The following is a 14,102-nucleotide window of genomic DNA, read 5'->3' as shown; positions in this document are numbered from 1 at the left end:
TTAACATGAACATTACATTCTTAACTGCCTCATTCAGTTACGCTGAAATGAACATAACGTTATACCGTGATACGTTCACGCTTTTACGTAACACCGTGATTACGATTAGTACTAACTATTCCCCCTCTTTTTTTTTTTTTTTTTTTTTTTTTTTTGTTTCATTGAACTCAACAAAAGGAAGGTACTACCATAAGACTCGCCGCTTTCTACATCATTTAAAACAATTAGTCGTGAATTTAAAACAGAAAAAAAAGAAACATGTTAATTAAAGATTGCTGGTATTATTTGACTTCCTCGCTGTTCGGCAGGTGAACGGTTCACGCATATAATTCCAGGAATTCTTGCTGGAGTCCTCTGTTTTCTTCCCCGCCCCTGACTTCCTAGAATACGACCGCGCTTTCAACACCAGCGTTCCTGACGCCTAGAGGCTGCGCTTGGAACTGCACACAGCAAGAAAAGAAAAGGTTTCGAAAGACTGTGTTTTTTAGCTGGTGACACGCAAAGCATACATACAGACAGGGAGCATTATGTGGTTTCAAACAAAAGAATAAAATAAGCGGGGGGAGGGATAAGATCCACGAAAATACACTAACATAAGAAAACATATGTCTACAGACCACACAGATAGTGTAACGTATAAAATGTAGGCTAATTATATGTATATAAATGTCTTTTGTGTGAAGTGATTCTAAGACACGCAGGGACTGCAGTAATTCACTGAATTTCAAAAGATTCTAAAACGCAACTCGCGTTTCGTAAGTTGATATCAGAATCTCGTTACGGTGATACTAAGAAAGCTAAAGCCGAGGTCCCGGCTTCCTTTCCCAGTAAGAGACTACTAAACACATTACCGTGCTTTGGATTGCATCTGTAACTGCAGGTTCACGTTTCGCATGGCCTCGGTTTCAGAAAAGGATCCATACACTTTCAACCAGCACGCAAACACACTAAAAAGGATACCACTTTATTTTCAGTAAATAATTTTCGTTCGTTCTGAATACAAAGGGAGATATCAAGTCCTTCTGTCTTCTTAAGGTTGGTTTTAAGGGACAAGTTTTGCCGACAGATGGCAGTACAATCTTCGTATCTCCCATGTATTTTTTTTTCTTTTTTACCTTTCACGAAAATTCACGATTTTTCTTTCAAATTTCAACCTACAGACTTCAAATTTTTAGAAAAGAAACTTCATAATCTATCGAAGGCAATAATCCGTGACGATTTTTTATTTAGAAATTTCTTCATTGTTGAAATGGCTATCCAAACCTTAAACAATGGAACTACTTGAACAATAAAGAAAATTCTAAATAAAAACTCGGCACAGATTGTTCCCTTTAACGGGTTATGAAATTCCTTCTCTAAAAATTTGAAGTCTCTACATTGAAATTTGTAAGAAAAATTGTAAATTTTCGTGAAAGATAAAAAATACATGAGAGAGATACGAAGACTGTAGTGACATCTATCGGCAAAACGTGTCCCTTTACACTAACCTTAATGGAAATATTCACACTTTTATTCAGTATTATATGATTTATTTAGTTTGAAAGAATATTACACTATTGAAAAACTCACCCGAATTCTCAACTAGTAGTCCCAAATTGTTTTAATTTGTAAACATTGCTCGTAATAAATTTTCAGTCGGTTGGGGTTTTCAGTTGATTTTGAAGTTGAAGATCTAAACCAAACACTCTTTTCTCAAGATACAAAGGAAAGCATTACCAGAATTTGATATTTTATCTCTTTTTTTTTTAATGAAAAGAAACGGAAAAAAAGGAGTTTTAGAACTATCTTTGGTTATTCATAAGAAAATGAAATCTTTAAGTTTTACGTCCCATAGTTATGCCGGCTAGGCTAAAGGAGATGATGATAATGAAAAGGTGGAATGAAGAAAATGGGAGAATCCCGAGAAATCTCACGCACACGGTGTTTGCCCACCACAAAACTCACTTGGCGCGAGCTGGGATCGAACCAAAAACCCCATGCGCCAGAGGTGAACGCTCTACCACTGAACCATCGTGGCCCTCTGGTTATTCATAATGGAGGTGGCCACATTTTTTCGACAAAAACTTTTTCGAAAAATGAATTATTCGAAAACGAAAAATTTTTCGAAAAACGAAAAAAATTCGAAAAAACGAAAAAAATGAAATTTCCGAAAATCGAAAAACAGATTTTTCGAAAAAGGCCATCCCTAATTCATAAGAGTTAATAGTGATGGTAAAATATGTTTACTCACTTGGTGAAACGGAACTAGAAGTTAGATTTAACTTTTCGTAGTGTAGAGCCTACATATATATATATATACACACACAAAAAGAAAAAAAAAACTTACTCAAAGAAAGCACATAAACGAAACATCGTAATGTACAATTCTAGTTCAAACAATTATACTTGGCAGAAAAATAAAACGTGTTTACAGTGTTTAGCAATAATTTTTCGTCAGGTATCAAAGTTATTCAGTTTATTTTCATTGACAACGAACTGACGGGCTACTTCCAAAAAAGTAATATTTTTCTGAAACAAACAAAAAGAAATATCATTTAGAAGTGTCAAATTTATGTGCATTTTCAACACTACTGGTGCTTTCTCTTTCAGAACTAATTTAAGTCATCAACAAATGTGGATGAATGGACAGTTTTTCAAAAATTCTTAAAAGGGAAACAAACTATAGTATTTCGAGGAAAGTGTACTAATTAAGGCACTTAGGAAATTGCATACCTTGCCAAGAAAGTATCTATATAGTAAAATTCTATGTTTATTGCCAATTCCTTTTCACAATGACATCTCGGAAACTACAAGCTCTAGAAACGTGGTGTTTTTACTTGTCTATTTGAAATTTTGTGTATGCCTGTCAGTTCACATTCAACATTTTGTGGGTTGTTTTGAGTCCATAAGATTAACATTATCGCTAGGGCGAAGCTAGGGTTCATATCCTGGTATTAGGCAACCAGTGGAGGAGTTGTGTTTGGCGGGTTGACGGACATTGCAGGCGCTTTGCTTGAATGGCAAATCCTATTGCATACAGGCAACTCCAAAGACCTCAATGGATTTATAAGGAGAAAAAAAAATCCACTTGACATAATCTGTCACTTCTCCAAGTTTGCCACAAACTCAATCTAATAACTATACATTAAAATGCTACGTTTATATGTCTGTCGATAGCAATTCACTCCCTTTATGAGTTGTCCTGTCCTTCACTTGTGTGTTGTAAAAGGATATGAACAGACATAGTGAGGAAGTAAGAAGGACAAACATGGACATATCGGAATGATGCGCTGAATGGACAGTGCAGATTCAGCTAGTTGCATCAAAAATCGAAACTAATAACAAATTGTTTACTTAATACAATTAGTTACAGTTAACCAGTTAATAATTATTATTTTGTGTAAACACAATCGATCATTATTTTCCAGTTCACTGCAGAATTTTCTCATGACAACCGAACAGATTTAATATATAAATATAGACAACTAAGATCGAAGTACTAGTCACATTTAAACAACATCAGTCATGACTGTACTTCGGCTATTTATAAGCAGTGGCGGCTTGAGCGGGTAGGCACGGGCCTCCCCAAAAATTTTGAAAAATATATAAACGCTAAGAGATATTTTCCATAAAGAGTAAATATATTTTCTATTATTTATATTAATGGTAGATAATTATTTGACAAATAGCATCAACCACCACTGTAAAAGTAATTTTCTACTGTCATTAATCAGTCAAATGTGTATATGTATCCTTAAACGAGGGAGCGGGCCTACCCAAAATTAAAATCCTAAAGCCGCCCCCTGTTCCTAAGGTTCTTCTTTTGCTCTTCTAGTTATATGTCCACAAAATTTAATTTAAATAATGCCTAAAAATAATTTCATAACACGAACTTAATATTATCGTTAATTCTAGAGCATTGTTCGTGTTCCATTGGGGGGGGGGGGGGAGGGGAGTCCAAATATGAGACATACAGCTTCCGTTCGCTAGAGCTCATTCAGCTGAAAAGAAAGGTATCGGTTAGTTTAAATCCAAATGTGCAGTTTTCTAGGAAATACAGGAAAAACAAATATTTGTGTAAACATAAAAATGGATGCTGTGCGATAACCACGCCATCTGTGAAGATGAAATTCATACCGAAATATTAATTTATATAGTTTTAAGCTAGGATACTAATAATGCAACAATAGACAGTTATGGAATATAGTCTAAATTTATGATTAAATTTCAATTTTTGTCTAAATATGATGTAGTCTTAAATGAGATATAGCCTGCCAATCCATAGCTCATATTGATTTCAATAAAATGAGATGCTTGGAGAGAAATTCTCATGTGCAATTTTCGAGCAAATCGAATATTTATTATGGTGCTTGTTGCCAATTGTTATTGACAGTAATTTTTACCCTCCTGGAATGGTGTATTCAGTGGCATATTTAAGGGAGCTATCGGGCTGAAGCCCCTCCCCTCCGAAATAAATTCGTTATTAGCACAACTTCGTTAAAATTTATAGTCATCCAAAAGGAAAAAAAAAATGTAAGTGCTTATTCACATGTTGTGCATACCCCCCCCCGAAACAAAATCCTAAACACGCCACTGGGTGTATTAATTTATGAATTGTATTTAAGAAAACCCTGGTAAGTACCAGACGATAGCTTTTGTTGTATTTTCCTAATGACGACACACATATTCCTTTTTAATATGTATAAAAGAAAGGAAAATCTTTGACAACAGTAAATGCTGTGAGAAAAGCCACGCTATTATGACATTAAAATAAAATGTAATCGTGATTTCTCGCTTAAGCAATATATTATTTTCGGTTGTAAATACTTACTTACTTCGGTTGTTTTCGGTCTTACTACTTAATCCAGTTGTAAGAATATTATTTCAGTTGAGTTCGACAGTTTATTTTGGAATACATTCACTAAAGCATTTTAGTACTGTAGGGCCGCGGTGGCTCAGTGGTGGAGCGTTCATCTCTGGTGCTTGGGGTCCCGGGTTCGATCTCACCTCCCGCCAAGTGAACTTTGTGGTGGACAAACACCGTGTGCGTGGGTTTCCTCGGGGTTCTCCCGTTTCCTCCCACTTTCTTCATTCCATCATTTCATTCATTACTCACCATCACTGTCTCCTTTAGCCTAACCGGCATAAGCGTGGGACGTAAAACTCAAAGATTTCATTTCATTTAGTACTTTAATAAATAAGTAAATGCGATTTGTGGATAACTTATTAAAATGTTAAGAAAATAAGTTCACACAATACTTTCTGTAGAACATTGTACACTTACTGTATACGGCAGACGCAAGAAAGTAAAACGGCGACAAAAACCAAACAAAAATCGTTCGAAATGTGGGCATGAATGAAAAAATGAATGATGAAGAATTCAGAGGCGGATTTAGCCCTGAGTTGGGAGATCTAGGCTCCCAGTTTTTTGAGCGACAAAAATAATTTAACTACTATTTATATATTTTTGAAAGTTTATAGTAAAATTATTGTAAACCTATCATAATCTTGAGTTCTACCTAGTTTCTCAATTTTTTACCTTTCTAGATCCGCCACTGGGTGTTGCCAAAGTCGGGGAAAGAATAAAACTGGAAAAGATTGGAGGAAAATGATCCAGGCATTATTTAGGAAGAAATAATCTCTTTGGAGATGAGAAAGATTTGGTACAGGATGAGAAAGGGTGTGAAAGGATTGCAAATGACTTACGTGAAAGAAAAAAAAATTACAAATGAGTATAGCGTATGGACATTAAAATCTGAAGAAAAATGACTAGCCAATCACTGCACAAGAATAATTATTTTTGGATCAAAAGATCCAATATATTTTAATCGAAACATTTCTTGTAGGCCTTATATCTGGAGAACTACATATAGTGTAGCCAAACACAAACTATCAGTTAAGAGTCTTCATCCCGGCGAAATTAAAATACCGCTAATTGTACAGTAATTATGTGATATCTTAAAATAGATAAAAGATAATTGAAATATGGAACAAGAGCGCCCTAGACAATATTATTTTGCATGAGGTACCGTTACCACAAGTCACCTAGTGGCTTTCCGTTTTCAGTCGTTTAGAAACGCGAAAATAAATGCCGATTTTCAAAATGGCTCGAAATCGAAAGCAGATAAGTGAGTCGTGATAACGGTATCTCATGTAAAATAATATTGTCTAGGGCGCTCTTGTTCCACATTTCAATTATCTTTTATCTATTTGAATATATCACATAATTTCTGTAAAATTAGCGGTATTTTAATTTCGCCGGGATGAAGACTCTTAACTCAGTATGGTGCGCTTATTCCACAAAAAATAGGAAAACTTGATTTACAGGCCATTCAAAAATTTTGTGGTCCCTTATCCAAAAACTAACTATTGGTCAAGATCGCAATCTTTTGATCTATTTTTCTGGATCATTCCTAAAATTATTCTTGTTATGAAGCTAACTGTCTAGTTTTACATTAAAATCTGTTCGATTTGATACGTGCAATTGTAAAGAATACAGCATATGCAACTTATTTATATACCGCACAACACTTTTTTTTCTTTTTTTTTTTTTTTTTGTAATCAATTAGTGCAGCAGAAGGGCGAATCAAACATCACAGTTTTAAGAATAGGCTGGTGACAAAACAATAAACTTAAAATTACTGAATGATACTTACTTGTAGAACAATAAATGATGTTGGAATAATCTGTTTTGTTTCGGACATAGAAATGTCGGGCACTTTTTTTTGATAATGCTTATTCATTTAACCATAACAGAAAATCCACACACGGAGAAGTTTTGGACTACTTAGCACACTATATTATATCACTCCTCTCTCTTATCTCTTGTAAGAAAAAAAAATATCAAACAGCTGTTACACACACGCATTAAACTGCATTTTTATTTTTGTTAACTAAAAAAGAGGCCAACTCTGTACACCACTGTCACAACAACACTTCTACAGTCAAACGCTCGAGTGCAAGACACATCTTTCCAAACACTCCACATGCCAAGATTTGCCCCCTCCGCAAAACATACGTCAATATGCATAACGGGCAGTTGCTACCAGTTCTAAGAATACCGCGGTAGCGAGCGGTTGGTGAATTTGTCGGCTCTGTCCTCAATTCTATGGAAGTCTTATTGCGTCAGAGCCACACACATTGGATCCTATCGTAGTGAGCGCTCGATACACCAACACTACACACACTGGCTGTGCGAAGCAAAGCGCCTCCAAAACTTCACGATTGTCTCTGGTAAACATACCCCTTTCATATACACCAGTTGTGTTGCTTCTTTCAGCTGCACATGATCACAGAATATCTATTGCACATATTTCTACGTTTCAACGCCGAAAAATATTTTGCGGATATATTGATGGAACGTCCATATTTCTGTTGGCGAGGCTAGTTCGTTCTCGGAATTCCAAACGAGTTTTCCTGTTCTTCCACGGAAATCCCTAAACAGAAGTTCGTAGAATGTGGATTTCGAGGCCAATGCCTTGCTACATAGTTAGTCAAGTTAGCAACTAGCAGAAACAATATTTCATATTATATCCGGTCAAACATTAAGAGTGTATATCTAAAAACCTTTCGATGTACGTTCAAATATAAAACACATTTATTTTTTTATTTTTGAGAACAAACTTTCTTACCAGAATAAACGGTGTTAACAGTTGAGTTGAGTCACGTAGTATATCTACTCTTTCAATGGGGACCACTCTCCCGTCTTCTCGTTCCAAATATGGAAAGTCGTTTCCCCCTCTTCCGTCGCTCACCTCTGTGACGTCATGTCTCGCCTTGACAGTGTTGTCAAATATTAAAAGCCACGTCTTTCTCTTATTTTCTTTTCTTTACAACAGAAAGCATATCCAAAAAATCACTCGAACACGGGCAGGAGCACCTGAACATGTTTCCGAACGGAAAGAGGAGAGGGCAGGGAGAGAATGTTTGTTTTACAAGTTTTCTTTAGCAAATAAAGACGGCTGCCCAGGAGAAATTTCTCTTCATGCACACATGAAGTAAAACCCGTCTACGTGACGTCACATGGCTAGTGGCGGCTGTCTTTTATAAAATACTGTAGCAAAGAGATAATTATTCAAGGTCAGACAATCAATAATATAAATTTAACTGCCGGACAGACATAACATACGTCTATCGGCTTTTAATTGCCTGCACATTCCTTCGTATTCACAAATAATGAGAGAGTCATTCATATACGGTGCCGCCACGTGAGAGAAACCATTTCAGCTGTTTGGTGTTCATTACTATCAATTAAGCATAGTATGAGGTAAAACCAATCGAAACCTAACAGTCATTTGTTTCTAGTATCTAGTACAACCTCACTAATAAATATCATACCTAATAGAATTTTATTCCCATATTTTTATTTATTATTTTTGTGATTTGAAAATAAACATGCGATTCTTATATAATACGTACATACTTTGATTATAGGTATAGTCTCCTTATGGGCATAGTATAGACGCTTAAAAAAAAAGTTACATTCTTGCAGGGTGAAAGGAAGTTCTGAAAGTTTGCCTTGAAATAATTATTTCAGTTGATCAAACAAAATTCAGAGTTGGTTGAATTAATTTTATCTTTCGTTAAGAGTACAGGTCTTTTCAAAGACAGATTGGTGCATAGGCGTCTCTGGCGGGCCGGAAGAGGGGGTCGCGTCCCCCCAATATTTTGAAGTACAAAATAGTCAATATTTCATTCTAATTTAATGTATTTACTAACGACAGAATAACAAATAAATAAATAATAATAATTATATTTATTTGGATTATATTATTCAGGCTGTGGAACGATTATATCAGAGTTCTTGATATACCTTAGAGGATCCGTGATGGTAAGCAGAGAGGTAACAAATGGAATCGAAGATAATAAATAGGTTGGGCTAGGTAACACCATTTTAATCACTTTCTTCGATGCCCCCCCCCCCTTCCCAAATTTTACATGCCAGAGACGCCAGTGGATTGGTGCCTAGGTTTATTTATTTATTTATTTATTTATCCACACAACAGGCAGATGCCCAGTTAGTGTTGAATTAATACTATATATATTACTGTTTTTTTTTTTTTATATAATTTGTTGTAACAGAACATATTCTTCAGATTGGTGACTTCAGTATTATGTTGGTCCTAGACTTTTCCGCAATAGAAGAGGCCTGCATTGTTAGTTGTAGTTCTAACTCAAGGAACATGGAAGTATAATGATGATATAAAGTTTGAGCAATCAAATTCATTTTGAACTATTTTTTGGAGGAATACCAGATCGGTAATATTACGTCTTTGTTCTAGTAAGTAAATAATAAAATCCTGGTTGTGTATTACAAACTTCCATAGCCGGAGATCGGAAAAAGGATCCTTCGCACTAGAAGTGAGCGCTCTACCACTGGATGATACGTCTTAATTTAAGCAGCTCCCCAATCGCCTCATGATACTTGACAACATCAAGCTCACAATACGTACTCGCGTTAACCATTTGGATACAAATACGTCGAATAGGTCCAGTAGATAGAGCATTAGTTGTAAAAGACAGCTACAATTCAAGTGAATCGCATATCAGAGTTGAGATTGTGAACATGGTTCACGTACACGGGACTACTTACGGTTCAGTAACTTACGGGACTACTTCGAAATAAAATAGTTAAAGGTGACAGAACACGCCTCATTTTTGCAGGACCGGTTCTAGAAGTTCTCTAAAGTGAACTAAGAAAGTTATCCACTGGTATGTTGTGGTGAACAAACATCGTGTGCGTGGGTTTCCTTGAGGTTCTCTCGTTTCCTCCCACTTTCTTCCTTCCACCATCTCATTCATTTCTCATTATCACCGTCTCCTTTAGCCTCGCCATCATAATTGTGGAATGTAAAACTCAAAAGTTTCAGATCATTTCATTTCCACTGGTATCCTGTTCAACAACACCGAAACATTAGTGTGAATCGATGCAACACCCTCTAAACACTCCTCTTGGAGGGCAAATTTTGAGCTGATGATAGGGCATGAAGTTTGATGGGACCAAATCAGGCGAGACTATGAATCTTCTTTAAAAAAAAAAAAGAAAGAAAGAAAGAAAAAAGAAAGAAAAGAAAACGAACAAGAAAATTTGCAACAACGCACCTTGTTTCTACTAAAACAATCATGTTCATACGTGTTCAATAGTGGTTTTACCTTATTAAAAAAAAAAAATGATTACAGTACTTGCTTGATTCTCTCAACACTGACAACAAATACAGAAACACAGATATGACGGCGGTGTTGAACTATCCTCAGGTGTTTCAGAGTTTGCACGACCACGCCTCATTCTACAACCCACTCAATATAATAACCATCGTTTACATATTCTATAACATCCTTCGTGGACTTTCCGTAACGTGGAAGAATTGTGATAACTTCTACATGAATTGAAGAAAAAAAAACTGGGCATAAATTTCGTTCATAATTTTATGAATTGAGAAAAGATGATAAAAGGTTTTTGAGAATCGATACAGGACGAGAAGGATTTATTCGAGAATCGAGATGAAACGAGGCTTCTAAAACAAATTACGAGACGAGACGAGATGCGAAAGCCTTATATCTCATCCCCTTTTTGTCTCTAGGGAAATACTAGTTACAAATAAGAGTGAAAAGAAGTTTCAGAAATCATAAGAAAGGAGAAAAGAAACTGGTTTGGGACATTGACTGAGAAGGAATTGTATTATAAGCAGGGATGGATCAGGTCAGGAAGTTCCTGATTCATGACACGGGTTAGACCAAGTCAGAGAAGCCACACTAGTGTTGCCCACGAGCAGGCGCGGATCTAAGGGAGGGGCTATAGGGGCTATAGCTCCCCTTGAAGCTCTGGTATACATTTGATAAAATGGGCTTCAATCCTGCTTTACACTGGATAAAGCTGCAACTATGGTTTAGCTCCTCCCTTGATCACATCCTGGATCCAACACTCCTCAAGAAACGAGACGAGACGAGTTAATAATGTTTTCGAATTTTCAAATAGAATAATTAAATGAAAGATAGAACCTGTTTCTCCGACGCTGAATTCATATCAGAAAACTAGTTCTCGCTATAATCTACTGCAGTAGTTCTCAAACTTTCCGATAACGCGGACCTCTTGTTAATTCGGAAAGTAATTTGTGGACCCCCTTGCAATGCTATCTGAAATTTCACATGGTATTTAAAAATATATACTAATTAGAATTACCATTGACAAGAAAAAGATCAAGAAAAATAACGCAATAAGTAATTTATTCTAAAGATACATGATTGTTTCCTAGTGAACGAAATTTCAATTGAAAATACAGTAACTTTCAAGACTGAAAATCAATCAATGTCTTTATTAAATGGAAATCCACTTGATAAACAATGTTTTCAAAAGTGGGACCACTAATTTGAGGAATGATTTTTTTTTTTTTTTTTTTAATAATTGCATTGAAATCTGGAACAAATTTTGTCGTCATCAATCTTAGGTCCAATTCCACATTAAGGCGATTTCGCTTTAAGATGTTAATACTGCAAAGAGCAGAAAGGATCTGTTCACATAAATAATTGCTAAGGAAAGGCATCAAATGTTGCAATGCCTTTTTAGACAACTTTTCAAACACACAGGGCAGAAATTTAGTAAAGTAGGAAAACATTTAAATTTACAAACCTAGTATAATTTCTAATTGCTTTCTTTTCAGTACCTGAAACAAATATCTCTTGCATAACAGCTGTGAGTTCAATGTTATTACAACACCTTTCAGTTTTTAGGCGTCCCGAACCCCTGATTAGGTCTCGCGGACCCCACTTTGAGCACTACTAACCTGCTGTTTTTGTTCCATGGCGATTAAGGTTGAAATCAGAAATTGTTAATTTGAACCACTTCCGGTTTTATTAGATGGTTAAGGGAAAAGAGAGAATCTACTATTGAGAAGCAGAATCGATTGCAAAAAGATCGATATCTCTTACCGTTTTTGTTCTACGGAAATCAGTATAGAAACCGGAAGTACTAGTAAATTCCAACCACTTCTGGTTTTAGTAGAATGTTGCAGATGGTGATGGTATTTTCTCTTAAAACGTTGAATCAATTGCTGAAATCCGCTCGTCGCTATCTATTACTGTTTTTGTTCCATGGCGATCAACGTTAAAACCGGAAACGGTTGATTTCTGTTACTTCCGATTTGAATAGCGGGTTTATTTAAGATTTGGAACCTATACTTGAATCGCTGAATCGATTACAATTAAACGGCTTCTTTAAGTTTTTATACTATGAAAATCAGTATTGAAACCGGAAGTAGTAAATTTTAACCATTCCGGTTTTGGTAAAGTGTCCAGGATAGTCATGGTACGCTGCCTTTAGCGCTCAATCGTTTGAAAGAAAAAAGCTTCTCGCTATGTTTATGTTTTTCTTCTATGGTGATAATCATTGAAACAGGAAATACCTAATTTGAGCCACTTCCGGTTTTAATAGAGGGTTAATGGAGAAATAGGAACCTATTCATGGTACACTGAATCTATTGCAAAAGCATCTTGATATCTGTCGGCAGAAGGACGGACGGACAGAGCCGTTCTATAAAATTTCCGTCACTTAAGCATAGCATAGTTTGGAAGTCTAAAAATTAACATACAACAATATTCGTATTCTATTCTTCGTGTCATACTTTTTGTTTCATTTGTCTAGGCTAGGCCAATTAGGGCGTAGCTACGGACATTTGGAACTAACTCTATAAAAACTGCATTTTTCTACGAAATGTCCCAAAAGAAATGCAACCCAAACTTTGATCGAGTATATTTTTTGAAATAAGAATGATAGAGACATGATTTTCGTGCTAAAAGTTAGCGTTGTCTTTGGAGGTATTTCGAGAAAACCAATGAGACAAATTGTAACGCTGAATTTTAGTAATTTTTAAATGACCAGAAGTATAAATTAAAAAAAAAAATGCAAATTGCTTATAATCAATTGCGAGGAACAGAAAAACGAATTAATCGCGATAATTTTTAATGTAAATGTTTAGAACGCATCAATATTTATCGGATGAGACAAAAACTGCATCTTGTTTTACAGCGTTGACAGTTATAAAGGCTGCTTTTTACGTACTCAGTAAAAAACACATTTCTAACCTTTCATCTACATTCTTGAAGTATATCGTAGTTTAAGAATGTGAAACGTAATTCATGAAAATATCCTGGATGTTATACTGTACATGCCAACTTCAAAGTATTTTGGTTGCATAACTAAATAGGATATATGCTTGGTAGCAAAATATTACGCTAGAGCGAAAATTATGTGAAAATATGTGTTGTGATCAGCTTTACGTTTCTATAATTATATTGATAGTTTTATTTAGTATGGAAGCGAGTAAAATGTAAGTTCCAATATTTTGCTCTGGCAAAAGAAACAGAGAGAAAAGTAACTTAATAGCATATAAGCATTGTAAAATAAATAAATAAGAAAATTTTCGAATGTGGCGAATTTTACATCAAACTGAACTCGTCTACTATAATAGATAAATTCTCGTCATCCGAGAAGTTTCATGCAGGTATTCTTTCGTGAAAAAGCGCGTGCTCTCCGAATCGATTTGGGACCGGCTAGACTTCGAGACCTCCAAGGATAAACTGGGTGAGGGAGATCGTAAATGATTTAATGGTGTTTAAACGGCCAAGGATAGAGCCAGAAGTGGTGGTGGTGGTAGTATTTGTATGATAGGGTGGGCTGAGCAGGGTCTACCTACCGTAGCGGTCCAAGAGCGTTACTTACTTCCGTAGTAATCGAGTGACGATCAATAGACTCATGACGTCACAAGGACACACCTCTCATCCGCCAATCAATCTCCTTGGACTAAAGCATAACTTCCAAGCGCATTGCAGAATAAATTGGGAAAATAATTTCTTTTTTAACACTTCTTTGCAGAAAGTACCTAATTTACCAGTACCCAAATTCTAACTATAAAACACGTAATTACAAGAATGACATTATGCTACATTAGTTTTTAATTAAGAAATATGAAGCACTGGAAAACATGCGCCGTGGCAAGAAATCTTCCTTTGAGACGGAAGATGTTCACCAAAGCCTCCCCAGGGTGTCTTTTCCGCATGAGGAAAGGGTGATCAAAAAGTCTGTGGAATAACATATGAACAACTTATCACACTACCTAGGTAATATGCTT

The 14,102-nt window shown here is 35.7% G+C and overlaps 1 protein-coding gene across 1 annotated transcript in view; it reads right to left on the bottom strand.

Annotated features, from left to right (window-relative positions):
- The window catches only part of LOC145665038 (suppressor of cytokine signaling 2-like), a 65,052-nt gene extending 57,488 nt beyond the window's left edge, over positions 1-7,564 (bottom strand). The window contains exon 1 of the mRNA XM_081732276.1: positions 6,636-7,564. The gene's annotated coding sequence lies outside the window, so the exon portion shown is untranslated. The remainder of the gene's footprint in view (positions 1-6,635) is intronic.
- Positions 7,565-14,102: the final 6,538 nt, after the last annotated feature.

The sequence above is a fragment of the Thermobia domestica genome, chromosome 11, assembly GCF_964235325.1.
Source record: "Thermobia domestica chromosome 11, izTheDome1.hap1.1, whole genome shotgun sequence".
Lineage (NCBI taxonomy): Eukaryota > Metazoa > Arthropoda > Insecta > Zygentoma > Lepismatidae > Thermobia > Thermobia domestica.
Note: the sequence above shows the minus strand (reverse complement) of the source record. Positions and strands in the feature narration are given on the sequence as shown.